General features: G+C 31.3%; 1 long non-coding RNA gene across 1 annotated transcript; it reads left to right on the top strand.

Moving 5' to 3' along the window:
* Positions 1–1244: 1244 nt before the first annotated feature.
* Positions 1245–1632, top strand: LOC113378155. Its single transcript, XR_003367153.1, has 3 exons — positions 1245–1271; positions 1420–1474; positions 1576–1632. It is a non-coding gene; the product is annotated as an uncharacterized LOC113378155 (long non-coding RNA).
* The last annotated feature ends 16162 nt before the right edge of the window (positions 1633–17794 follow it).

The raw sequence follows: 17794 nt of genomic DNA, 5'->3' as shown, positions 1-17794 counted from the left end.
TTAAGCAATTTTTCATTATGATTTTTCTTATGGCAGATTGCGAGCTCCAGACAGTTGGAGAAGTGCTGAAGAAAGTTCAGGCAGCAATGCCAGCAGAGTGGAAGACGGTGGCTTTGCTGCCGTTTGAAATGCCATATGACGCAAACATATTTATTGATTTATTCAATAAAATCATGATGAATACTCAGGGCGTTAGCCTACAAATTTATCTTGACAAGGTAATGTAGCATTTATATAATATTATATAAATACATTAGTAAATATACTTAGCTATAAGTTGTTATAATATTATTACTTTAGTCCCGGTACGATGCCGTAAATAGGAGAGATTCAGTACGCGGTGGTGGACGGGGCAGAAGAACTCAGCGCGGCAGGAAGCCACCGCGGAGCAATTTCCTCCCTTCAGGAGGAGGCAGTAGCAGAGGCAACAGAGGCGGCAGAGGCAGAGGCAACAGAGGCGGCAGCAGAGGCAACAGAGGCCACCATGGTGGTCGTAGTCGAGGCCAGTCTGACCACAACCAAAGTGCCAATGACCTTACAAAAGAAAAATTTAATTTAGCATCGTCCATTATTAAAACACTAATGAATTTTACATAAAATAAACTGTATAGAAATAAACTGTATAGAATTTCTTGTTATTCTCTTTTTCTTATTATTTTCAAAGAATTTTCTAATGAAGAGTTAGCTACATAAACTGTGTAGAGTTTCTTATTATTCATTAACAATACATTTCGACTTTATATATACTCCAATTGAAAAATTGGCAGCATTGTTGCGTGCTGCTTGCGTGTGTGTGTGATTTAACGAAAGCCCGCGCGACTCAGGCCGTACCACGTTCGCGCAGTGTCGTAGCTGGTCGTGGCTGATCGACGCGTTAGCATGAGTGCGCGCGACACTCGCTCGCTGTTGTAGTTTTTTGTGTGCATGAGTTGTGTGCATGTGATTTTACGACAGGCTTGCGAGGCGTGACATGCGAGCGCGCGCGCCACTCCTTGTCTCAAGTGGTTGGGTGCGCGCGTGTGTTGTGTGTGTGTGTGCGATTCCATGCCAGGCTTGCAGTCGCGAGACTAGCTCATTTGGAATTTGAGAACGCGCTGAGACGTATCAATTGGTATAATATTATAACGTAGTTGATAATTTCCAATAATAGTTTATATTTAATCATATTATTAATTTAGTGTAATTAGTACGTTCAGTGCGTTTATAATCAAGATTATACAGAAGTAGTATTAAGATAGAGTTTTTCACGCGGACCGGAATAATATATTAAGGTAAGGCAAGGCATAATATTTATAAGATACACAAGGCATTTTGCCTTGAATATTAATACATATAATATAAAGATCACTATCAAGGTGAGGCATATTATTTATTAATAACTTATTATTATTTTAACGAGTTTTTATGTTTTCGTTTTAGGGTGTTATAGCGAAACTTTTTCAAGTTATCAAGTTAATAATATAACAATATTAAGGTGAGGCATATTAATTATATTTATAAGATACAAAATAATTTTTTTACATAATTATACTTATCCTAATTTAGCCTTATTAAATTTTAGTTTTTTATTTTTAGAATATTTCCTTTGTACCATCTTATATTGTTACAAAAATGGATGTTTTGTCAAGCACGATGATTGGCAATTTTTCTGATGATTCAAATAGTGCTTTAGAATATAGTAAAATCGATAACTCATCAATGAGTGTTACCGACAAAATCCCGAAGAAAAATGAGCCATTTTCTTTAGATCTCCAATTTGAGGATTTATTCCATGTTGTAGATGGTACAGTTAAATGAATAAATTTTATAAAGAAGCATTTTTAAAGTGTTTTAGGAAAGCTGCAATATATCCTTGCGATTTGAACTTTCGCTATGCACGAGTAAATAAAAAAAGTGCTCATATTAGAGCTCATTGTCCCAAGAATCGCAATCAAAAGGAGGAAAAGGATGTTGGAAATTGCATGATATTTAATGCTCACATTAAATTTGATCCTCATCAAAAAATGATTAAAGAAATTTTAATCATACCTGAAGGTATACTTAATCATGGTACAGATACTAATCCAATTCTTATGTGTAGGGAACTAAGAGAAAAGACAGAGATGATTTAAAAAAAAAACTTAAACATCAAAAACCGGCAGCATGTCGTCTTGAGCAGTTCGAAGATATGATAACAGAATTTCCTGAATCATATGAAAATTTTGGTAAAGTATACAATCTACCTTCACAGGTTTGCATGCGTCAGGCAAAGTCTGAAGAAAAGAAGAAAAATAAATTCTATCCCGACGACAATGTGGATCTAGTCCTTATGATGTTACGGGAAATGACAATTTCACCGAAAAAGCAAATTTCCACACACCACAGCTATGCAAGCATTCATGCATTAATCCAAGGTTGCAATAATACAAATTTCTTTGATTATAATAATAAGTGATATATATATTTGAATGATAATAGTTAGTTACGGGATCCATCTCGTACGCATACAACTATATACGATTGCATACGACCGCAGACGACTGCAGACAACTGCATACGACCGCATGCAAATCGTCACAAAAACGTACCTGTTATATAATCAATTGTTACCTATATAAGAGGCGGGATTTATATACTGATATGATTATTATATATCAAATTGACCGGTACACTTGCTAGTCGGGATTTTATTTTGTATATTATAAATATATTGTAGAATTAAAGAAATAAAGATTTACTTTTGTAACCAAGTATATAATTAGTTTTAAATTTTTTACAGAAAACAACATTGCATTTATGTTGCAGTCATTTCACAAAGAGACTGTCATATCATGCAAAAGAATTTGCAAATGGTAATCAGGAAATAATATCGTTAGCTGTAGGTCAATTATTTTTCATTTAGGTGAAAGATGTAGAGATTTAAACCATGCTCGAAAAATGTTCACTCATATTGTGTGGATTTTAGGTAGCAAATATCATAATGTACAAATAGATTTAGCAATCAAGGAAATAAATCTATTTTAAAATAATGACTCAGTGTCACACAAGACAATCTTGACTGATACTGATGTTTCAGAAATGAATGATCGTGAACCATGTCGAGATCTTTTACGAAATAGTCTATTTTATAAAGATTTCCTTCATATTAAATGCGAAGCCGAAAAGATTATGCCGAAAGAAGGATTTACTAATCGTTTTTGCTTTCCAGGTTTCCTAAATTATGTAAAGGACAGGTATATTCCAATTATACCTTTATGGTCAGGTCTAATGCTAGATAATGACAGAAAACATTTGTATTCAAATACTGCTGTCGAATTATTTTTCAATACATTAAAGAACAGTATCTGCCATGGTAATAAATATATGAAACCGTCACATTTCATAGATACAATTGAACATTTGATGACGCAAGTCAAAAAAAGTTAAGCATGGAAAACAATATTTAAAAAAATGAAAAAACCAACACAGTAAATAAAGTAACCGAAAAATTAAATAAGGGCCATAGCACGACAGTAGATATTAGAGATGCAAAGGAAACATAGAACAAAAAATCTAATAATCCGGTCAATTTTTACCGATGTAGGAAAAATGCTTTTCCTTAATCAAATAACTCTGCTGACTCTAGTACAGATCTAAAAATAGGTTTGTATCCTAACAATAATTGTTAACGTAGCTATAGATTTTCATTTCTATATAAAACCTTCATGTATAATAGGGATATATTGTATACTATAGGATTTTTTGGTAAATATGCCATTAAATTGAATAATTTTTTTACTTTATATGAAAATGAGTGGTTAGATGACATAATCATCGACTCTTACTTAGCATCACTTGAATATGGTAGCAAAAAATTCAACATTTTAAGTGTTCATGAATATGATCATATTATAAATTACTAGCAAACCCGACGAACTCCGTTTCGCCACCAGATGGTTTCGTGAGAAAGATGAAGAAATTTTTTTTTGTTTTATATTTTAAAAGGAAAAATTTGATTTTATTATACAACAGTAACGAATTTATTTTGATTACAAAAATGAAGTGTTTTTTATTTGAACTTCTCTAAGTAAATGAAAGTGAATCCGCAAATTACCCATTTATGGAAGTGATCTTTGGTAAACCACATTTTTTGTTTTTTGGTCTGACGTTAACACAAACAAAGCGGATGGTTTTCCAACTCGTGAACAGGCACCATATAACTGCCCATGTAAAAAACAATGATTTTCTAAATAATCTATATGAAATTTATCCCGCAAACACTAAGCGTTTGGCCTTGCGACATGTTATTGCGAACGCAAGGCGAACTGGATATTGCAATCGTTTGAAGTCAAACGGAAAACCAGTCAGAATCATTGGTATGTCACCAAATCGCCAGCAATTTTTGATTGAATGGTGAAATTCAGGGCGTGTACATCATTATTCTTTGCGGCAAGAATTGCTCGTTGACTTAACCAAGCATAATTCTGATAATTCTCACTAATGTCATTACTCGAATTTTTAATTACGGTGCGTAAAAATCCAGCAGCTTGCATTAAGGCACGATGTCATGCACAACTAATTTTCTTAGCTATAAACCTTGCGGAGCCCGAGACCTTTCCAACGAATGCAAAATTGTCGAAATCGGTTCGTGCGTTCTGGAGTTATTTCATCAGGAAGGAAAACCCGACTTATTTTTATATATATATAGAAAATAATCTATTTGAAATTATTTAAAACAGTTATTGATTTTTATTACTCGAATTTTTAATTACGGTGCGTGAAGTTCCAGCAGCTTGCATTAAGGCACGATGCCATGCACAACTAATTTTCTTAGCTATACCCCTTGCGGAGCCCGAGACCTTTCCAACGAATGCAAAATTGTCGAAATCGGTTCGTGCGTTCTGGAGTTATTTCGTCAGGCAGGGAAACCCGACTTATTTTTATATATATAGAAGACTAGCTGTAAGTGGAATTCTGTCTTAAGGCAATTAAGGCATCGTGCCTTAAGGCAAATTGCTGGAACTTCCCGTACCAAAAATTATTATTTTTTAAAAACGATTAACATTTTTGAAAAAAATTTACTTCGAAAAAATAAGATTTTGGACAAACAATTAGACAAAAAATTACTTTTTTTAAAAAAAAAATAATTTTTAATTTTTTTTTAATTTTTTTTTTTTGAAAAAAAAATGTTTTCTTTATTTTGACATATTTTGAAAGATCTAAACTTTTTTTCAAAGCAATCGTACTGCATAAAGACGAAATATCAAACCGCGTAAGCGCCGCGTCGACGTCTAACGCGTAAACATTGGTACGGAACCCATAGGAATGTAAACCAAAATTATACTTATTGTTAAAATCTCTATAAAATATCTGATAATTTGATGTGCATATGTCTAATGATCATTTTTGACCGCCAAATGGCATTTTTTTTTACTTTTTTCATTAGATCTCCGAAACCGCTAGACCTGCCTTTATGAAAATTTGATCGGTTCTTCACCTTGTCAATACAAGTAAAATGTTTTTTGAATTATTAAAATCGGACGCTCCGTTCTCTTAAAAACTGAGTTACCGTTTTCGCCACTTTTTGCCCCGTATCTTCGGAACGGCTAGACCTGCCTCCACCAAAAACTAATCAGCACGTCTCCTTATCAATACGAATCGAATGTTTTTCGAATTATTCAAATCGGTTGATCGATGTTCCCGAAATCGTCGACGAAAATTTGTATCCGCACATACATACACACACATACATACACACACACACACACACACACACACACAACATCCATTTTTTCTAAGGTATGCCAAAATATTCAGAAACCTTTGAAACGTCGAGAAATGCAAAAATTTTCATTTTCGATTTTTTTGCAATTACTATAACTTGCCCTACGGGAAGTTAATAATAATGATAACTTTCCACGTTTTCATAAAGTAATTTCTCCCCAACAGATCGATAGTTATTGTTGGGGACAATCAAAAATGCATACTGTTTATTAAATAACACTAAATGAAATTATATAGTAGTAAGTAGAATATAATTCATGGTATGAACATGAACTAAATTCAGAATTATCACTTATCAAATGCGAAAATAATTGTAATTTTACAACAATGTAAGCAGAGCTGCTTCATCTTAATATTGGTTCGTCTAGAACAAGTGATTCCCAAAGTGGTCCATGTCAACGAAGAGGGAATATGGATATCCACGATAGTGGATCACAACTCAACTTGTTAATATATATTTTATTATTAAGAAATCAATTAATAAATGTCTTAATTTGGATTAGTATCTTTACTTGAAATGTTTGCATAAGGAGATTGACTTGATCTTGCCATTGAAGACGGTGGAGAAATTGAATATACTAGAAATGTGTCTGAAGGATAACAACGAGTTATTCATTTATAAAAAATTGTTGGAAAAATTCGTGCAAGTAACTAGAATTAAATAGTATTCATAACATCATGATCTGCTTATCAACCAGAATAATAATTCAATACATCAAGCAGATCTGTATATTGTGATAAAGATGTAAAACGGCGAATGTTACTTCGACGATGTTATAAGAAGTTTTTGCGACCCAAATCTAGTAAATGAAAACAAATGAAGCGAAGTGACTGCCAACGATGAGATCCAATTCGAAGTCATCGAATATAACTTTTACGCTCTCCGTGACTCTAGGCGGCCCGTAGTAGTCTCTGCCGGTGCTTCACCGGCTCCACCGGGGTTTGACCAGCTCACCTGGTTCTGCGTCGTGCAACATGAATATACGTAAAATTTTGTGCAATATAATTTGTTGTATTAATTGTTGTATTTTCATGTTTTTGTATTAATTTCTTAAACAAAAATCCGTGCATATCAGTGTTCATTTGTGTATAACAAATTTGTTAGTTAGCAGTCTCTGCTTATTGTTTATAAGAAACAGATTGCAGAATAAAATTATTTAATTTTATAAAAAAATAAGAAAAAAAATTTTAGCATTGATTATCATAATTGTTTTGAAAATGTAGCCCTGAAGATGAGTCAAACCAACACTCGAAACGTATACTATTCTAAGAAACATACAGACAACATTCCCTTATAAAACCTGAAAAATATAAATCAGCTGCTGATACTCTTCAACAAAAATAGTTTTGTTTAGAGAAATTTTCGTATGAAGCTTTTTTGCTCCGAAACCGTTACTAGATATATGTAATTTGTTTACGTCAAAAGCCATGTCACATAAAATTGAAAGAAAAGTGGTGCAGGTACATGTAGAAATCATTCCCTTTTTCAAAACGTATAAATCATATTGATATAAAAAATAAAATATTCGACCAGAGTTTACATGGTACAAGCAACCTCATAAAAAAGCATAATTAGATAAAATATGAATCTAAAACTTGAGCATTACATTGTTTGTATGGAACATATATGGAACTAAAAAATATAAATTAAGTATTTTTGTTTCTAAGATAGAAATAGAAACTTAACCAATTACATCCGCAGTCTCTTGTATGTTCAAAAATAAATCTTATGCGACGTTAAATATGTATAGATTTATTATAGTGGCAAATAAAAAAAAGTAAGTAAAATTATAAGAAACGTGTTTTACATATATCATTACAGCGATATTATGTGCTATTAGCAACTATAATTATATTATTAAATTGATTTTCATAATTTTACATTCATTTTAAAGTTACCACATTGAAACATATGTATGTATTGTAAAAATGTATTTGAGCGTTTGTAGTTTCCAAAATCTTAGTACTAACGAAAAACAAAGAATATGTTATATCTTGCAAGTTCAACCTACAAGTTACATGTGCTTATCATTGAATATTAAAAATTAGTTAAATATAATTTATTGCATTAAGAATAAATTATTCTTCGAGAGTTTCTTAATATTTGCAAATATCAATAGAAATTCTTAATATCGATTTCGAGTGCAAATTGATTTTATTCTGTTCGTTTGTGTTAGTTTTTCTTATAATATGCATGCTGAATGACATGTTTCAATTTCCTTCATATAAATGTAACAAATTTGGTGATAAATATCTCAAAATTATTGAATATCAAAATTGTTTATGCGGCGATCATTTTATTCAACATATGGTATTGATTTACGAAGAAAAATCATGTAGTAGCCAAATAGTTCCAAATTAAACAAAAAAACTCATGAAGTATGAAGTATTCATACTTTGCATCCGCCTCAAATTTGATATCTCGTTCATGTGATAAATCCAGGGCGGTTTTTTCTATGTGGTCGAAAACTACTTTGAGTAGTTGACAATCATAAAGATAGAGACACGAATGTCTTTGACTGGATTGAAACTAACAATTGAGATGTTTCAAATAGTATGGCACAATAAACCCATCAAATCATTGGCATCACAATAAACATTACAAATCAAATTTTCCTTTTCATAGTCATGTGTGACTTTTCAACAATTAGAGCAAGAATATTATAATTATCTTCAGCCATAAAGTTCAGTAAGATGGCATCTTATTTGATAATCATAATTTATAAATCAAAATCGAAAATGTACATAAAATACCGTGTTTTATACACTAAATCCTCAAATCAAATTCAATTCCTTCCATGACATGTTTTATGCTCATGTTGCAAAATTTGCTTTTTTCAAATATTTATATCATCTTTCATTTTAAAAGAAATGAGTCATTATTGTAAATATTACTCACATTGCTTACTATTTTGTTTCCCATCTAGAAATACTTAATTGTTCTGGTTCCAATAGAATTGCAATTTGGTTCCTATATTATCATTCGTCAGTTATTGTTGAACCTCAATAACAGTGCTTTTATTTCAATTCAGTCATTATCTTTTGTTTCATGTACGTAATAATTTATCATTCCATTTATAATATTCCTATTACCATAATCTATTATCGTAACATCTCCTATGATTTATTTTATTTCCAAATGTGTTTTGTTAGCATTTAACAAATAAAGTTTCTTCATGACTGCTATATATTTTAACTAATTTTACATATTCAAGGAATAAATCACACATTATTTAGTTTTATTATCACAACATTGATTTCAAAAAAAATCACAATTCAAGAAAACTACCGACACTTTAAAATTTACAATATAATACATACTGACTTACTAACGCGCTTGTACATTTATTTTTGCTTAACAAGAAACTCATGGACAAATAAAATTATAGGTAACATCCGGACGATATAAAAATAATTTAAAAAATGTCACTTTCTAACAATGTTCTAGATTTACTAAAATATTAGTTATGCTTTTTATGTGCTGGATTGGCATGCAAAACTCTACCAAATAAAAATAAGAAATTTGAAAAGAAACAATTATTTAAATTTAATATATTTAATTAAATTAAATTACAGGGCAGTAAATATCTTTCAGCTTATGTTCTTAATTCAAAAACTTTATTTTCTTTTAATTCAAGATGTATAATTTGATGTTGCCTCTTACAATTCTAGTATTCTACTAATATTTTTGGATTTTGAGTTCTCTACATGGTGCACCACTGGTAACAACCTGGTGATACTTTAATGGCAAGTATTACCTTGATAGGATTTCCATTAAAACATTGTGGCATAAGAGTATTGTTTCACTCATCTTCAGTTGAATTTTCGACAAATAAAGTTTTGATAAGTTTTTCTGACCGTATATAATTGGTTTTAGCAAATTACATTGAAACACTATCGCAAATATTCAGTTTTATCAATGTAATCTTGTTTTGAATCGAGTAAATAAAAAGGAAAATTTAGATAATACTTCTTATACATGGAGTACATTAAATTATTCTAGAAAGTCTCTCAAAAATTCTAGGAGTCTACAATTAGATGATAACTTCCATTTGTTTTTTTGTGCACGTGGCGGTTACATTGTTATGATTTAATGATGCTAATACTTGAAAAGTGATAAAGCTGCTCCAATACGAGGCATTTGGACAATGTTGAATAGTTTTTAGTAAAACATTATAAGCCAACAGAAAACTTGACAATCCACAAGCAACTTTATCCATATCAAAGTACAACTAAATTCATTCATTATTAGTATATTCCGTTAAACCCCGCTAAATTAAACCCGGAATTAAAGTATGGTGGATAGATGTGGCACTTAGTGGTACCGCATAAAGGAACCGGTAGAAACATTACAGTGGATATTTACTTCAGTAGTCTTCCACTGGCAAAATTTTTACTATCTTGAAACTTGATAATTGTTGGTACCTTGAAGCAAAATAAAGCTTGCATTTTTTTAAATCAAATAATTAAATGGAATAGTGATTTTTTTTTTCAATTAAAATGGAATTCAAATCGCGCAACTTTTTGAGCTGTTGCATTAGTAGTATAACTTCAATAAACAAGCGCAATTGCTTTATTATTCACACCCTCATTGACCTAGCGTAAGGTCGGACAACACTATACGAAACTAGCTGAAGTCCATCGAGGACGCTCGAAATTGAGTTATAAAGGCATATTCTTATCTATGGGCACATTGTTTGCGCCGGTCGCGTTGTGTTTTTAACTTCCCGTAGGGTAAGTTATAGTAATCGCAAAAAAATCGAAAATGAAAATTTTTGCATTTCTCGACGTTTCAAAACCTTCTGAACATTTTGGCATACCTTAGAAAAAATGGATGTATGTGTGTGTGTGTGTGTGTGTGTGTGTATGTATGTATGTATGTATGTATGTATGTATGTGTGTGTATGTATGTGCGGATACAAATTTTCGTCGACGATTTCGGGAACACGGATCAACCGATTTGAATAATTCAAAAAACATTCGATTCGCATTGATAAGGAGACGTGCTGATTAGTTTTTGGCAAAGGCAGGTCTAGCCGTTCCGAAGATACGGGGCAAAAAGTGCCAAGAACGGTACCTCCGTTTTTAAGAGAACGGAGCGTCCGATTTGAATAATTCAAAAAACATTTTACTTGTATTGACAAGATGTAGAATTAATCAAATTTTCATGGAGGCAGGTCTAGCGGTTTCGGAGATCTAATGAAAAAAGTAAAAAATAATGCCATTCGGCGGTTAAAAATTATCATTAGACATATGCACATCAAATTATCAGATATTTTATAGAGATTTTAACAATAAGTATATTTTTTTTTACATTTTTATGGGTTCCGTACCAATGCTTATGCGTTTGACGGCGGCGCGGCACATGCGCGCTTTGACATTTCGTCTCTATGCAGTTCAAGCAGTGCGATTGCTTTGAAAAAAAGTTCAGAATTTCCAAAATATGTCAAAATGAAAAAAACATTTTTTTCAAAAAAATTTTTTGTATCCAAAAAAAAAAATTTTTTTCAAAAAAAAATTTTTTTTTCATATAATTTTTTTTTTCAAAAAAAAGTAATTTTTTGTCAAATTTGTAGTTTCTCAAATCTATTTTTCTTTAATTAAATTTTTTTCAAAAATGTTAATCGTTTTTAAAAAAATAATAATTTTTGGTACGGGAAGTTCCAGCAATTTGCCTTAAGGCACGATGCCCTAATTGCCTTAAGACAGAATTCCACTTACAGCTAGTTTGCACATTAACTATCGTAATATACCGCAGGATTACGTTGCCTAGAGAAATATACTTTTTACAGGCTTAGAAGTTATGCTTTCACAATTTATATTCATTAATTTTTTATATTTATCAATTTCACATGATTTGCTAAAATTGCGATTTTATAATTTCGTGTATTTTGTCAAACTTATTTATCTTTTTATACCGACAACAAATTAATCATGAATCAACGAAGTTCAGTTTGGTGTTAGCTTAAAAAAAACATCGGTTGATATCGCTGAATGCAATTTTTGCAAGAAACAACTGAAGTACGTGGAGGAAGTACTAGCTCAATTCGAAAACATTTTAGGACTATTCATAGTATTTTCGATAACAAGAAAACCTCTTCCGAAACTTCAACTTCTAGAAAGCGACAATTTAAATAATTTATCAGGTTTTAATATTTTATCAATATTCATTCACTAATAATCTTTATTTAATTGCATCTTTTTGGGGCAATCAAGTGCACAATCAAGTATAAAAATTTTAACAAATCTAATTTGGAACACATTAAAATTAATATCAGCTTATACGTATAGATTATGATAAATAATCTAACTTAACTATTGATACGGAGAAACATATTCAGTTTGCAGTGTGATATCAGTAGTAACAGATAACAGTATAGAGAACAGCAAATCAGGTATTATTAACTTCCCGAAGGAGAAGTTTATGTTTTCATCAAAAAATCCGAATTGCTAATTTTATGTTTTCTCGACGTTTCAAGCCATTCTGAATCGAATGAGACCAAATTTGGAAAAAGTATGTGTGTGTGTGTGTGTGTGTGTGTGTGTGTGTATGTGTGTGTGTGCGTGTGCACCAACAGATTTTTTGCCGTAAATCGACGTTTTCTCGAAAACGGCTGGGTCGATTTCAAAAATTTAAAAGCCATTCGATGTATCTCGACGAGAACTATTGTTTGTCAGTTTTGTGCGACGATCGGCCAAGCCGTTTCTTTATAAATGGCAGAAAAGTGAAAAATTTTTCGTCTACGTTTTAGCCCGCAATTCTGAATCGATTTTGAAAATTCAAAAACCGTTCGAAAGATATTGGTTGGGAATCGTGCTGATTAGTTTTTGGTAGAGATCGGCCGGGCCGTTTTCTTGTAATAAAGTTTTTAAAAAAAAAATTTCGACGATTTTTATGATTATTTTTTTGACGATAGATACCATAGTCTTCTAGATCATACTAAAATATTACGGCGCTACGACAACTGGTTCAGCTTTAAAAATTCGTCAAAGTTTGCAAAAAACAGTATGGTCTTTTTGGCATTTGTCAAAATTAGACTTTTGATCGACGTTTTCTCAAAAACGCCTGAACCGATTTTAGAAATTTAAAAGCCATTTGATGTATTTCGGTGAGGACTATCGTTTGTCAGTTTTGTGCAACGATCTGACAAGCCGTTTCTTTGTAATTCGAAAAAACTTTTCGTACATATTTAAGCTCATCCTACCGAACCGATTTTAAAATATCAAAAACTGTTCGAAAGATATTAGTTGGGAATGATGCTGATTAATTTTAGGTGAAAATCTACCGAGCCGTTTTCTTGTAATTAACTGTTGAAAAAAAGTGTTAAATTTTCGTCGACATTTAAGCTCATCCTACCGAACCGATTTCAAAAAAATCAAAAACTGTTCGAAAGATATTAGTTGGGAATGATGCTGATTAATTTTAGGTGAAAATCTACCGAGCCGTTTTCTTGTAATTAACTGTTGAAAAAAGTGTTAAATTTTCGTCGACATTTAAGCTCATCCAACCGAACCGATTTTAAAAAATCAAAAACTGTTCGAAAGATATTAGTTGGGAATGATACTGATTAATTTTAGGTAAAATCTACCGAGCCGTTTTCTTGTAATTAACTGTTGAAAAAAAGTGTTAAATTTTCGTCGACATTTAAGCTCATCCTACCGAACCGATTTTAAAAAATCAAAAACTGTTCGAAAGATATTAGTTGGGAATGATGCTGATTAATTTTAGGTGAAAATCTACCGAGCCGTTTCTTGTAATTAACTGTTGAAAAAAGTGTTAAATTTTCGTCGACATTTAAGCTCATCCTACCGAACCGATTTTAAAAAATCAAAAACTGTGCGAAAGATATTAGTTGGGAATGATGCTGATTAATTTTAGGTGAAAATCTACCGAGCCGTTTTCTTGTAATTAACTGTTGAAAAAAAGTGTTAAATTTTCGTCGACATTTAAGCTCATCCTACCGAACCGATTTTAAAAAATCAAAAACTGTTCGAAAGATATTAGTTGGGAATGATGCTGATTAATTTTAGGTGAAAATCTACCGAGCCGTTTTCTTGTAATTAACTGTTGAAAAAAAGTGTTAAATTTTCGTCGACATTTAAGCTCATCCTACCGAACCGATTTTAAAAAATCAAAAACTGTTCGAAAGATATTAGTTGGGAATGATGCTGATTAATTTTAGGTGAAAATCTACCGAGCCGTTTTCTTGTAATTAACTGTTGAAAAAAAAATTAAGCCGTTTTTCATGGAACTTTTTTTGGCGATATACATCATGGTCTTATAGAACTTACTGTAATATTACGGCCTTACAACAAGTAGTTTAATTTTAAAAATTCGTCAAAGTTTGCTAAAATTATTATCGTTTTTTTTAAAAGTAGGATTAATGAAGTATATTATTTACACATTTTTTTTTGATTAAGTCGATTATTTACACATATCGGGAAGTTCATGTAACTTGCCTCAAGGCTAAATACCAAACCAACTAGTTCTAATTTGACAGGGTGAGTCATTTTTCAAGATGAGTAAAACTGCACTATACAGCGCCAAGAAAAAGGATCTCGATTTCATAACCGTGAACTATGAAAATGATTACATAAATTTTATAAAGTTTATCAAACGAAGAAAGGCCGAGGGAGAGTATCCATTTAAATGTCATGAGTGCAATTTTGTGACGGGTCTTGTGAGCCGTATGAAATGGCATCAGTGGGATGAATGTAAATCTAAAATAATTGCATGCATTTATTGCCGGAGGAGGTGGTTTCAAGGTTTGGCATCTAAATCCAAACATATTGAGACTGCCCATAATCATCAGGAAAAAAGATATTTTCCTTTTGATGGCATAATTTATATCGAAGACTCAGACGATTCAGAAGAATATCTTATGGCAAATTGCGAGCTCCAAGTAGTTGGAGAAATTTTAACTAAAATATCTGAAGAGATTAAGGCGGAGTGGAAAACGGTGGCTCCGCTGTCATAAAATATATATAGATTTATTTTTCAATTTATTGAAAAACATTGAGTGCATACATCTTAAAATTTATGTTGATAATGCAATATTAAATTTATATAATATTATATAAATACATTAGTAAATATACTTAGCAATAAGTTATGATAGTATTATTATTTTAGTCCCTGAACGATGTAGCAAGCTGGGGCGGCTCAGTTCACGAATGAAATATCTAGTGCGGTAGGAAGCCACCACGAAGCAATTATCTCGCTTCCTCGAGTTTCTGTAAGCTATTATAATAAGCTTAGACAATATAGTAATAATTAAGATAATAGTTAGTATTAGATGATAATTTAGAATTTTGTGCAGACATCCCCGAGATTCTGTAAGTTACTATAATAATTTACAAATTTGTGCCTGTTTATATCAGAATTCTGATGAAGATATCTTTACATAAAACATTGAATTATCAGAATTATAAGGTGGTTTATATTAGAAATTAAATTGCTCATTTATTATTATAGTTATTTACTATGTCCGAAAACTCTGCAACGATTAATAAATGCACGGTCCCTACTTCAAGGACAAATAACACTCGGAGTCAAAAACATCAAAATAACTTAAAACGGTATAAAATATACCACGAAGTGACACTCATCGGAAACTTTCCAATTGCAAATTTGTGCTAATTTGGAACTTTTAATGCTGTCAATTTTGGAATTGGGGGAGATAAAGTCGAAAATGTTTTGTTCCTATTAAAAAAAATGGCGAGTTTTCAAATAAAAAGACTAAAATAGTAGTGATTCCTATTCCAAAACCGCCACCCATCTTTGTTCATGGTGTTGAAAATATCAATCCCCTCACAGAATTATTAAGTGTAAATGCGCCAGGAAAATATAATATACAATTAATCAACAATACGCAGGTCAAAGTCACCCTCACAGACGCTGAAACTTATAATAAAATTCTCAAATTACTAAAAGAAAAAAATACCGAAATGTATTCATTTCAGTGCAAATCGGCACGTTTGTTTAAGGTCGTCGTTAGGAACTTACACTCCAGCACAGAAATTGAAGATATCGCCACAGAAATAACAACTCATGGTCACAAAGTAATGCGAATCACTAACATAAAACACAGGTTTACTAAGGCTCCTCTGCACATGTTTCTTGTCGAATTGGAACAAAATCCCAACAACAAAGAAACTTACAAAATCGAATTTATTTGCCGAACTAAAGTGAACATCGAGCCTAAGAATCCAAGTAAATCAATAGTCCAATGTGTTAATTGCCAAAGAAACGGTCATACTAGAACTTACTGTAATCTGAAACCGCGCTGCGTGAAATGTGCCGGCTATCATCTCACAAAAGACTGCAGTTGGACCGATCGTAACAATAAAAACGTAAAGTGTGTCCTATGCAAGGCCATACAGCCAATTACAAAGGATGCAAAGTCTATCAGGAAATGTACTCTCGCAGATATCCTCCCCTGCGTCCTAAACAAACAAATCCTCCTTCCTCCTCTAATCCTATCATCTCAAACACAGTTAAACCCAGAATTTCATTCGCTGTAACTGCTCGTCAAAATAGCCAACTACAACAAGATATAAACAATACTGGAGCTATCAACCATCATCAGCAAGCTAAAGACATAACAGAGTTAAAATTCATAGTTAGGACCTTTACTATATTTAATTGTCTTTTTGTTGTTATGTGTTGCTATTGTGTTAATTTTTTTTCTTATATTTATAGTTCCTATACCAATCCACAAATATTATAATTGCTTGGTTATATCAATTCTTTCACTGTTTTTAGATCCACTGATAATGACATTGAATTGAATGTCGAAACGTTTGGAATGAAATATATATATATATATATATATATATATATATATATATTTATAGCAGTGTTAAATAATAGAGCATAAAAATATGAATTTCTTTAAAAATGTATTTTAAATCCATACGTTCTAGCTAGAGTTTATTTCGTGCGTTCTTTTTAACACTGGAATAAGAAAATTGTAAGTAATTTATGCTTTTTGTAATTTTTGTATTTTTTATAATGGTCGTACATTTTGGTTTTCAAAATTATATTTTCAGTTTCCACTGAATAAAGCTGAAACGTAAGAAATAATAATGAATTAAAAAAAAAACAATAGATTTTTATTCGTGTAATGCTCGTTTTTTACCGCGTGCGCATATAGTGTGTTAATACAATTACAGATATGATTTTATTTGAAATTTATAATGATTTATTGGAAATCGTATTGATTATAGTTTTTAGTAATAGCGAAATTATAGTTTAATTTCGAAATAAACAGTCTATTATTTCAACATTTCGGGAGTTCATGCATCATGCATATGATGACATACGACAAATTGCTGTTTACACTTACATTAACCTTGTTGTGATATGCATTATTAACTTTTCTAGTATCAACTACAACTACAAATATGCCCAACATAAAAAATTTCAAAATAATAAGTGACATTCCACTAGAAGAAGTCCTCATCATATTAACAGATATTTATACAAAATCCTATTGGGAGAAAAAGATTGTGTAAGTGATTTAAATCCACTTTTTTTTTATTATTTAGAACATGTGTATAATTAGAAAACTTATTATTATAGCTTAGATGTAGAACTGATGAGACCTCAAAAGGTAGGAGAAATTTTTGCAACAAAATCCTATCTTGGACACGTGGTTCTGCTCTGTGCAGCATCAAAAGGGGACAAAGGTATATATTTCTGTATATGTATATATATATATATATATATATATATATATATATAAATTTTTAGTGATTTTTTTATCAATTTGGAAGAATTTGAGCTCTTGGGAGCAAAGAAATTCGAAAATGACCATATTAAGGACCCCCTAATATATAGGTATATGTATATATATATATAGGTATATATATATATATATATATATATATATATATATATATATATATATATATATATATATATATGATCACAAATTATTTTACGTAAATATTCAGGATTGAGATACGGATTTTTTTCTCTGAACATTGTCTGCGTTCAATTAATTATTTGTCCTTGTGTTGATCGGAACAGTATTGTTATTTTTTTATT

Source organism: Ctenocephalides felis, unplaced genomic scaffold (assembly GCF_003426905.1).
Source record: "Ctenocephalides felis isolate EL2017-DRISC unplaced genomic scaffold, ASM342690v1 CF-g0.4_SCAFFOLD_00146, whole genome shotgun sequence".
NCBI classification, from domain to species: Eukaryota; Metazoa; Arthropoda; class Insecta; order Siphonaptera; family Pulicidae; genus Ctenocephalides; species Ctenocephalides felis.
Note: the sequence above shows the minus strand (reverse complement) of the source record. Positions and strands in the feature narration are given on the sequence as shown.